The 10,539-nt window shown below is 46.4% G+C and overlaps 1 long non-coding RNA gene across 1 annotated transcript; it reads right to left on the reverse strand.

Annotated features, from left to right (window-relative positions):
- Positions 1 to 504: 504 nt before the first annotated feature.
- Positions 505 to 6,925, reverse strand: LOC148055735 (uncharacterized). Its single transcript, XR_015705156.1, has 3 exons — positions 6,566 to 6,925; positions 6,332 to 6,455; positions 505 to 662 (listed from the first exon to the last, which is right to left on the reverse strand). It is a non-coding gene; the product is annotated as an uncharacterized LOC148055735 (long non-coding RNA).
- Between the last annotated feature and the right edge of the window lie 3,614 nt (positions 6,926 to 10,539).

The following is a 10,539-nucleotide window of genomic DNA, read 5'->3' on the forward strand; positions in this document are numbered from 1 at the left end:
TCATGCTGTTGGTGTGTTTTTCAAGTTGCAACATGGCATTTAACAAAGTAGGTTTGGCAGTTAGATTTGAATACAAATTTGCATATTGGCCTCATTAGACGAAATTCCAATTAAGCATTCAGCGCATGCAAGAACGGCCGATGCGCAGGCCTCACAGGTGTACTGTTCTATGCTACGTGATGGCTGTGATGTTTACATCAGACATGATTATACCCTCTTCTGCCCAAATACAGATTCATTAGCTTGCATCAGCTCCATCCACTTCCCACATTTTCCAAACCTGAAACCTTTTATCTTCTCCACTTCCTTGTTTTTTCAGAATTATATTATTATCTACTCTACTACATTCAGAACTGCTTTTTAGCCCATCTAAATGTATTCTCATGTATGTAAAAGCAGCATAATAACAAGGAAAGGTATAGGAGCCTGACATTTCTTTTCATGCTGGTACTTACTGTTCAAAATGTCCTAGAAGAATATTAATGATGTCTGTCCTTTCACAGGTGAAGGGTACTAATCATTTGAAAGGACTCTCCATCTTTGGAAGCATGTTGCACCAAGCAGGCGGTTTCATTATCTTCTCGCAAAACACATTGAAATCCCTTGGATGGCACCCATGTCAGTCTCCTCACTCCCAACTGCGCAACCACTGTGTTATAGAACTGCCAAGAGAGGATCAGAGAAGAAAATTAGGCAAGATTTTTACATTTTCTGATTCTCAAGGAGTTAGCAGGGTGGGGAGGATAATAGCCACTATTCTCAGTGACTACATGGCCCTGGAAATAAACAACTTTTTTAACTATCATATGTCCGTAAAAGCCCCTGATCACTTCAAGCGTCTCTGCCAGGAATATGATTCCGTAAGTAACGTGGATCAGCCACCCGTAGGCTCCAGCTTTGAGTGGCCCCATAAGTGCAGTTCCCCAGAAAGACAAGCAGGCTGCACGGCCACTAAAACCACATCAGTTACAGATGGAGCCGATGCTTACCCTCTCAACACTGAGACCACTGTGATTTTTTTCCGGTATTTTCTTCCTCTAGATCAAGTTGAGATTAACCAGTTGACAATTTTACAGTAATCACAGATCTTGGTGAGAATCTCTGATGCGAATCGTCCCAAATGGGCTTGGCTCAGTTGCAACCCTGACCTCAAATCTTAGACTACATCTACCACATCTAAACACTGCTTCTTCAGTCTAGCTTTAATAAAGACCCTTCCACAGTGGTTATCCACATGGGTACGTAAACCAGCAACATTTCACTACAAGCCTCTCTGTTGAGAGTTCATGGAGCTTTCTCCAGGGACAGCCAGGAAACAGACATCTGTAAGGATAAAATGGAAACTGGTGTCTCCCCTTCCTAGGAGAAGTTACAGTAGATGTCATTAATTTTCTTTTCACTTCTCACCCCACATATTACTTTCTGCTGGAAGAAGACTTCATACTGTGGTAGACTTGAATTGCTGGGCAGTCCGCAAATGTTAAGAGAAGCATGGTTTCTACCTCAAGGAGTTGACCGCAAAACCCAAAATGGGACATAAATGAATTCAAATGGTAAGAAGAAGGAACAAAGCTTTTTGCAACACACGCCCTAGGACGAGCGAGCAGATGACAGCAGCACTCTGATGATGCTGAATGTTCTTCAGCAACAGCAGACTCCTCCTCCCACCCCCATTCCTCATGTCGGTCCTACTCATTAACCCCTGTGCGTGAACGCAGCGCTGGTGCCATCTTTGGTCACCGAGAGGTCTGAGAGAGAAATCGGGAAAGTCATAGAGATGCAGAACTCAATCAGTAAAACACTAATTGCATTTCTCCAAAATGAAGTCGCCAGTGCAAACCCATTTGCATTTTTTCAGCTGGTTTCTTGCTTGGTTCGTGGCAGTGATGGTCACAGCGTGTTTCTTCTGCTGTAGTTCAGGAAAGATTTGCTGGTTGCACGAATCCAACCCATGGCTGCGCGTGCAGGGGCTGATGCAGCTGCTTTGCACCTGGACAGAAGCCTGCTAGATAACTCTGTGTAGAGGTGATCTGTGCACTTCTCTGAGAGGCGTGGTTGAAAACTTAGATCCAGAGAGCCTTTCCCTTCATCCCACTGGGCCTCCTGTTACTCCTGCAGGTTCAGCTTATCTGTTGATTTTAAATACAGCTAATTTAGATATGCTTTCCTCCTGAATGACATAATTTTATTGTAAGTAGATGAGCCGAGCTGGAAACACCGTGCTCAGCTAAGTGCAAAGAGCCCATTAAACTCACAAGTGGGACAAAGCAAAGCACACTGGGGCAAAAACCAGGCTGCCTTTACCCTCCCTGGGAAAGACTTTTCCTGTAAATGGGGGTGTACTTGACTAACCATGAGCATGCGAGCTGGAAATCAGTGAGTACTGCTGCCCAGGGAGCGGGGCAGAAATGTCATCGCAGGGTCACGCTCACACACTTTACCACCTCCTGGGTGAGCAAGGGCTCATTCAGGTACCACCCGCTGCAGGGCTGGTGCATCTGTGTCTCTTCCAAGAGGAGCTGGCTTTCCTCCTGCCAGGGCTAAAAACAAGTGGTCAGTGCTCACTAGGGCTACACTGCCTTTGGTTTGAGGCCCTGAGGGACCTCATTCAGCCAGAGCAGCCTGGGCTGAGGCTACGTGGTGCGTTGCAGGCAGATAGGAGCTTGCTCCATTCCGAAAAGGAGCCCGGCCAATGAAGCTGGGTATGTGTAGTGGCTGTGCAGCTGTGCTGCCAACTGGGTGGACCAGTTCAGGAGCATCACTGCCCGTAAAGCCTGACTGCAGGTTGGTTTTTCTGGCATCTGCTTCTGCAGAAGTCCTCCGTGGCTTAGAGGTGGCCAGGGTGGGATCAGCTCCCAGCCTCTGTAACACTATCTGCCCGCCTGCCCCCCCTGCCCGCAGCTCAGGAGCGAGAAAAGATGGCGAAAGCAAGCTAGAAACACAGCCACAACACTTCCTTCTCTCTGTGTCCTCATGATGGCCAGCCACAGCCAGCTCCCTCAGCTTGTCGGCATGTCTCGGTGCCTTTGCCAGGCTCACTCCCGCAGGCCTGCTGTCACGAAGGGGAGCTGATCAGCAAGGGCAGCGGGTAGCCCTCTCACCACCACCCCGTTCCGCAGGGCAGCGGAAAGGACCGAACATCCAAGTGGTGAAATACCTTCTCAGCCCTAACATCTCCCACTCAGGAATAAAGCGGCAACCACACTTGCAATGCCACTCATTGCTTACAGGGAGCACCATTTCTTGACCCTTTCTTCCTCTCTCGCAACGTTGATGTGATCTGTTTTAGAAAAAATAGCTTATTTTTTAAAAAATCAGAATTTTTAAATAGGCTGACCAATAGGCTTTGCGCACGTTAATTGTTCTCAGGCAACTAAGATCAACTGGATTCTCCGTGACAATTACAGAAAGAGCCAAGATGCACACAAGGTATGCAAGCCTGACTGTGCCTGCGGAAGAAAGACGTGGCACCTCTCACCGAGCAGTAAAGGATGAGTGTGGGAAGGGGAAGGCAACAGTACTTCCCAGGGAGCCCTAACAGGAGAGCGAATTCTCTGTTTCCCGTTACTGAACTGTTTGGTGTAATTGCATACCTGGATCAGCAAGACATATTATGCCAGCGACATCTGCGGGGACAGCCTGATACCTGTCACTTCTGTTAGTGTGACATGAGGTGTCAGAGCCCAGAGCGGAGCAGGAGCACCAGGCACTGCACCAAAGCACGAGCAGCATGGACGAAGGGGAACTGAGCAGAGGAGAAGACATGAGGCCAGAGGGAGAGCTGGACATAGGGCTGTGATGGCTCACGCAGTCCTGCATCCCCCAGCAGGCACAGGAGCCTCCTTCCCATGCCCAGCAGGCAAGAAGCAGCTCTTGCTGTGCCGCCCGTGCCCCGAAGGGGATGGGGCGGGAGGCCCAGCCACAGGCTGGGTCCCACAACTTCGCCATCTCCGTACCAGCGTGGGGAAAGACGGGTGCCAGGGCAGGGTGACACGGGGCAGGCAAGGAGCGCTCCCTACACAGTGCCAGCAAAGCCCCAGGTGAGGCCACAGGGCAATAAGCGAACTGGGAACCTCCGAAGAATTACAGTAATTGTTATTAATTCATGCATGGATTTCCCCTATGCTATCTAGGTAATGCTGCAGTCTACTGGGCTTCCCAGCAAGCAGAAAAAAAAAGCAGATAGGGTGAAAAAGCCTCTTGTTTTTTAATTTATTCAACATATTTTCAGTGCCTTCTTAAATATACCCATTGCTTATTAACAGGAAGCAAAAATGCAGCAGTAGCTTTTCCATGCCGATACCTGACGTGCCCAAACAGAACCACTATACCTAACTGTTGCCCAAGCTGCTGCATCTGACCAACGAGTGCTTCGAGTTTTAAGCCATTAACCTTTTATACAGAGGACTCTCTATAGCTGCAGAGGTGAAATAATCAGGAGAATTGTTTCATTGTATTTCTTTTTACTGCAGATCCTACCTGTGCTAGGTTACAAAACCAAAACCAAAGAGTGGCTGAAACTTTCTCCTGGCTGTACCATGTGGTGTAGAGAAGGGACAGAGCCTGATTTGATAGGACTATTTTTGACAAGCAATTGAAAATCTTATATAGCTGCCTTTACACTGAGCAGAGAGGGATCCCTGAGGTCTTTTGTCCTAATTTGGCTGTGGGTTCTTTTGACTGTTTGGGTTTTGGAGAGCTTATTTGTTTTTTAATGAAGGCAGCAGCAAGAGCGGGAAAAGGCTGAAAATGCAGTCTTATGACATAATGACAAAAGTTCCTGTGTCATTGTATTAAAACAAGCAGGTAGAAACTTCTCTCTAAAGAGACTCTCTTAAGAAATTTCGGGAAAACTGAGAACTACTGGTTGATTTTTATTGTTCTTCCTAGAAGTTGTCTGACACAACGGTTCTGCCTTGTTTACAAAGCAGAATTTCTTGGTAACATATTCTAGAAACGCAGTACTTGCAAATCTTAAGACAGTGACTAATTATTACAATTATTATTTCCTTGAAGATAAGAAGCCTTCACTTTCTAATGGCTGGTTTATTTGCTGAATACTGTTGGCCTTAGACATGATGATGAATTATTATTTCAGGTAAATCTAAGTGGTACATAGATAATATGAATTCTGGCATAGACCAGGAAATAGGAAAAAAAAAAATATCAGACCCATGTTGTTGATTATTTAAATAGCTGGTGTGTCTCATCCTACCTTTATTGATCTTTGGCATATTAGAAAGCAAAGGAATCACTGCAATGTGAAATACTGCAATTATAAAGGGGAAAAGTCAATGGAGAAATCCAAACCACCCAGCATTGCAGAAAACTAACTAGAATTTATATCAGATGGTGCCACCTTGACAACATGCTGATGAGAAAATATAGTAACACAGTTCTTATTTAAAAGCACAAAACCCCGTTGGGTTTCAACACAGCGGTAAAAGCAGTTAATCAAGCTACATGCCTAAAAACCTGCACAGATGGAATGCTGAAATGGATGTTTTAATTGGTGTTTCTCACATTGAGTACTGTGTTTCATAACTGCCGTTCCCCAGCAGCCACTTCAGAAAGGATTAACAGCAACAGCTACTTGCTTACGCTGCACTCTTTTCCTTAACACAAGGCATAGAAAACTCAACAGTGCCAGCATATACTGCTCCCTGGCTATCGCGGAGGATTTAGCCTGTCCCCTTCTCCTCCCACCGCGACCAAGGGGGGTGAGGGCAACAAGCCGTTTACTGGGTATTGGTCTCTTCCCATGTACAAGTGAAGTTTAAGCTGAAGGATGACAGCAAGATACAATACAAGGTGAGGGTCTCCGCACTTTGGGTCTCCTACTAATGGTTGGGGTTTTTTGCTTGTTGGTTTGTGTGTCTGTGTGTGTGGGTTATGTGTGTGTGTGTATATATATATACACACACACACACACACATACATATATGATTAGGTCTGATGATGGTCCACAATTAAAATTTCCATTCCAGATGAGACTATTAAATTATTCCCTGTATCCTTATGGACAGCATGCAGAAGTTCTGTATCATGCTTGCAGATGTAAACCTGATCGATCTCAGACAAGGGAACAAGCGTACAAACCTTTTCCATTGAGAGCTCAAGCCTTGCTGTTAACAGGAGCAGGGGAGCTCCATGACCGTGTTAGTGTCCTATTTGCTTATACCTGTATCTGCTTTGTGCAGATTCTCTGGAGTTAATACATCCACCTAGCTATCATGTACTGTTTGAATTAAAAGTTGAATTAAACAACCAACAGTACCTAACTTCCATATCCAATGAACATCAGTCCCCCAGGCTTTTAACAAACTCTTACCGAAAGTCATTGAGACTCAAGGCTGTAAGTACCAATGAGAAAATGAAGGGTAGCTGCTCCCAGATGTTAAAGTTAGGCACTCAGGAACACCTGCCTTACGCATGTGCAAACACATCCATTATCCCTATTAACAGAAAAGGAACAGGGGAAAAAAATACAGTATTAAAAGAAATACATTGCTGGTTTTGTGATCTGCCTTGAACAAAACACGAGGTCACACAACACATGCGTCACCTGCGTAATGGTTACTCGCAGCTGTGGTCCAGCCTCTGGGGCACACGTAGCCAGGGTAGCTCAGTTCGGAGATGAGCTCTGATGGATTTTAGCTGTTAATCCCTGCAGGATGCGGTGGCCGTAAACCACAGGCTCGCAGAGCGTCACACGCTACGCAAGACTGGCGCAATCACCATTGGTGGTGAGGTGCGTTTGCCCACTTGCTGGCCACGCTGTCCTCAGAACTGGCCACAAGCCGTGACACTGCTGCTTGAGGACCTCAGCACTGGAACGGGGCTTGTGCTCAAAGGTGCCCAGGAGACGAACCGCCCCTGCCGCAGCCCCTGCCGGGGTGGGTGACTCAGCCTGAAGCAAAGGATGGTGCTGGAGAGAAAAGCAAAGACAAAAACAACCATAGCGCAGAGCAAAAAGCCCGAGCGTTCTCATTTTGAGTGGCAGGGGTGGAAATCAGCGTGCCTGCGGGCTGCTGCTGGGTCATGCTCCGCGCCCTGCTCCTCCGCTCCAAGCAGCCACGTGCCAGGTCAGTTGGCACCCACCTGCTGCCCGCAGGTGCCTACAGGTGTGCCCCCAGCCACAGCCTTCACATGCAGGTCCTGGCCTTCTGCAGGGACATTTCATCTCCTTGCAGCCCTGGTTTATCCCTCAGCTGCTCCTTTGCCTTCCAGAGTCACGTTAGTCCCCGAGAGGTTTTTTTCCCCCCACAGAATTTCTACTCTGCCCTTGACCTGACTGAGGGAAGGGGATATGCAGAAGGTCACTGGGTAAAAAAGTGCTGATGTGGGTTATCAAGCAATGACCCACTTCAGGAGTGGAAGAGCCTTGACTTCTAGTTCTTGCAGGACTTTCCAGAACCCCATGTTCAGAGGTTCACAGTAACCTGTGCAAACACATTGGAAATCGAGATCTGTCAGTCTCTACAGCCATTCAATTCTCTAGCCACTTTTCTTTCCAGCCTCTGCATCTACAACTATTGACAAATCATGTCCAGCCTGTTTCTTCTCATTTGCAAGCCACCACACTCAGCTGAGTCATCCTGGCCTCGTTCACACCACATCACCAGGACTGATGGCAGCAGGGACAACCAGTAAGAGTTAAGCCCATAGGGCTTTTCCTTTTCAGATCAAAGCACTTCATACAAAATATTCCAGCAGAGAGCAAAGAAAGCCGAAGCAGACTGGAGTGTAACAAAATTGGCATCAACTTTTTATTAGCCTGAGGTCAAAGCAACTGTATTGTATAGAGATTTTTTTTTTTTTAAGGAAAGGAACATCTTTGTTTACAGACATTTCTGTTTATAGAGTAAATTTGCTTTTGAAGTTTTGTTAAAAATATAAGGATTGTTCTAAAGCATGCTACTGGGCTGCGTTTGATTAGGATTCCTTCCTGCTACGACAGATAAAAGATCACTGTTCAACAATGTGTTGCTGAAGGGGTTTCAGTGAAATCCCAGCAATGGAGGTAGGAAGCATGTTTCGGTTTAAAATGCCAAGGAAAAGAAACTCAGTATTGCTTCAACTTTTTCCTTACCTGCATTTTTAAAGGCTCCTTGGATTGTCAGTGCCCAGGAGAGAAGCAGGGGAGTCGCAAAATCACCACAAATAAGTCTAGCGCAGTGTGGGGTGAACTTACATGGCCTACAAATACTCCTTGCAATGGTCTGAGGGTTCCCAGTTCTGCTATAAAAATACACCCTAGTTGACCCATCCCCTTTTTGCTAGGCACACATACATGCTTTGGTTCAAGTTCAGAAAATAAACATAAGCAAGTGACATCAGGTTTAACCACTAGAAATAAATAGTTCAAATACCAGGGAGAGGAGTGTTGTCTCACTCTTTGTAGCAGTACTATTCACTCCTTTTTAATGATCTGCATGTGTCTAACTGTTTTCCATTCATGGTGCAGGCACACTACAGTGGATTTAGACCTTCCAGCAAGTTTCCTTCCTTTGATCGCTTTTCACAGACCCCTTCGAAGCAGTCCACAGACACACACGGCCTCACACCTTAAGCTCAGGAACTGCTGCATGCAGAAAAGGGAACACGAAATGGAATAGGAAAGGAAAGGAAAGGAAAGTTTGCAGGAAAAAGAACAAAAAGGCCTGCATCGTCTGCCAGATATCACATCTCATGTCACTCCCACACGCCACGATCTGTCATGAGTTCAAGCGTTGGAAGAAATTTTGGGTTTCTTCCAGGACAGCAGGCAGGGTGAGGATCACAAGAGCACCCCACAGCCAGTGAGGATCACTGCCAAGGTCTATCCCACGCTGAGAAAATAGCTGGGGAAAAGTATCCCTCAGGGATAGGAATTGCCAACATGGCAGTCTCTTATCCTCTAGAGGTATAACAATACCGACGTTCATGCCAAAATCCCATATAGGATCTGCAACCAACCCACTGAAAGCAGTTATCACCGTCTTCCTCAAAAGACTTTCCTCCTCTGTGAGTAAATAGTTTTGTTTAGGCACCCAGACTCGTAACGCTCAACATCAAAGCTGCTAAAGAGAAGGTAGGGTTGGGCAGAAACCTTCGTCGTGAGCAGGAGTGTCACAGAGAGCAGCTGGCCTGCCCCGTCAGCCCCTGCAGGAAAGCCCCACAGCTCACGGGCTCCAGCATCCCTGCAACTCTTCAATGCTCAGACAAGAGCATCAGCAGCAATTCTTGGGACCAGCCCTCATTATCTCAGATGACTTGGCTAAAATAATGGTTTGATGACAGAAAAAAAGAAAACCTGCCTTTGGCTCACGCCACCACTTCAGAAACAGTATTACCTCTTGAGATGCAGAAATGATCCAATACAGACTCCTGCTACAGACTCAAATTAGTTCAAAAATTTTGCGGTTTGCTACATATATCAGCAGGCTTCATGCTGAGTAAAGAATCGTTTCTTCACCAACAGCCAGCAAAAAGGCTAGTTGGAGCTTTTTCCTCCTGTCCTGCCTAGTTGACAAGCAGCGTGAGTACTGGCCTGTGTTTGGTAAGATGATACTACTGAAACTGTGCACAACCAATCTCCTCACCTGAACAGTCACAAAGCTACACCCTGGGCTAGAGACTCCTTAATTGCTTCCCCAACTGCTTTCCCTAGAGCCCCCTCTTAAATTATGAATACAAGAACCGCAAAGTTTTAATAGCCACCATCATACAGCAGGTATCCCAGTCTCCAAGTCACCATTCCCAGCCATGATATCAAGCACTTCAGATGGCAATTTCTTATCCTTTCTTGAAGACCAAGAAAAACGTGCATCACCAGTGTTGTACTACTGTATTTACTGCTCCAGATACAATCAAACTGTTTCATCTCACACATGCAACTGTCCTTCAGAAGACTGAAATTACAGGGTTTCGTAATCCTAGCTTCTATTCAGCGTGGGATGTAAGCAAAATACCAGGAAGCTTGCCTACCTGCTGTTGAGCTCTATTACTGACATTCAACATCTTCCACTGGAGAAGGGGAGGCTACAAACTGTCAACAAACCAAGCAGCTGGGCCTCACGTCTGCATCTGAGCTCTATGTTTAAGCCTTTTACCACATTCCCAACCTAAATATAGGAAAGCATTTGCTCCATTTATATGACATCACATATGTACACATACACAATGATGCACTGCAGAAATAGTTACTTCTAATAGAGCGTAGCTAAGGACAGACACCACCTTCCCAGAGCAGAGAGGGCAACGCGCATACGAGAACGTGATCCTCGCTAGTCAACAGTACAAATCAAGAAACCCAAGCCAGCTCCTAGGAACTGGCAACGACTCCACGTAGCACGAGAGCCTTGAGGAACTTGGGGTGCTCAGACAGTAACCCCCTCCTAAGGCTGGGTCTCCAAGCTAGGCCAGCTCTTTGCCATGAAAGGCAGTGAGCCACTCCACCAGGCCAGCCTGGTGGTTCAGGCACTCTCTTGAAAGACGGAAAAACACATCAGCTCAAAAGTCTTTGCTCCAGATTATGTAAAGTCAGGTCCATTTATC

The sequence above is a fragment of the Nipponia nippon genome, unplaced genomic scaffold (genome assembly GCF_047370975.1).
Source record: "Nipponia nippon isolate SJK-2023a ecotype South Korea unplaced genomic scaffold, ASM4737097v1 scaffold_2, whole genome shotgun sequence".
Classification (NCBI taxonomy): domain Eukaryota; kingdom Metazoa; phylum Chordata; class Aves; order Pelecaniformes; family Threskiornithidae; genus Nipponia; species Nipponia nippon.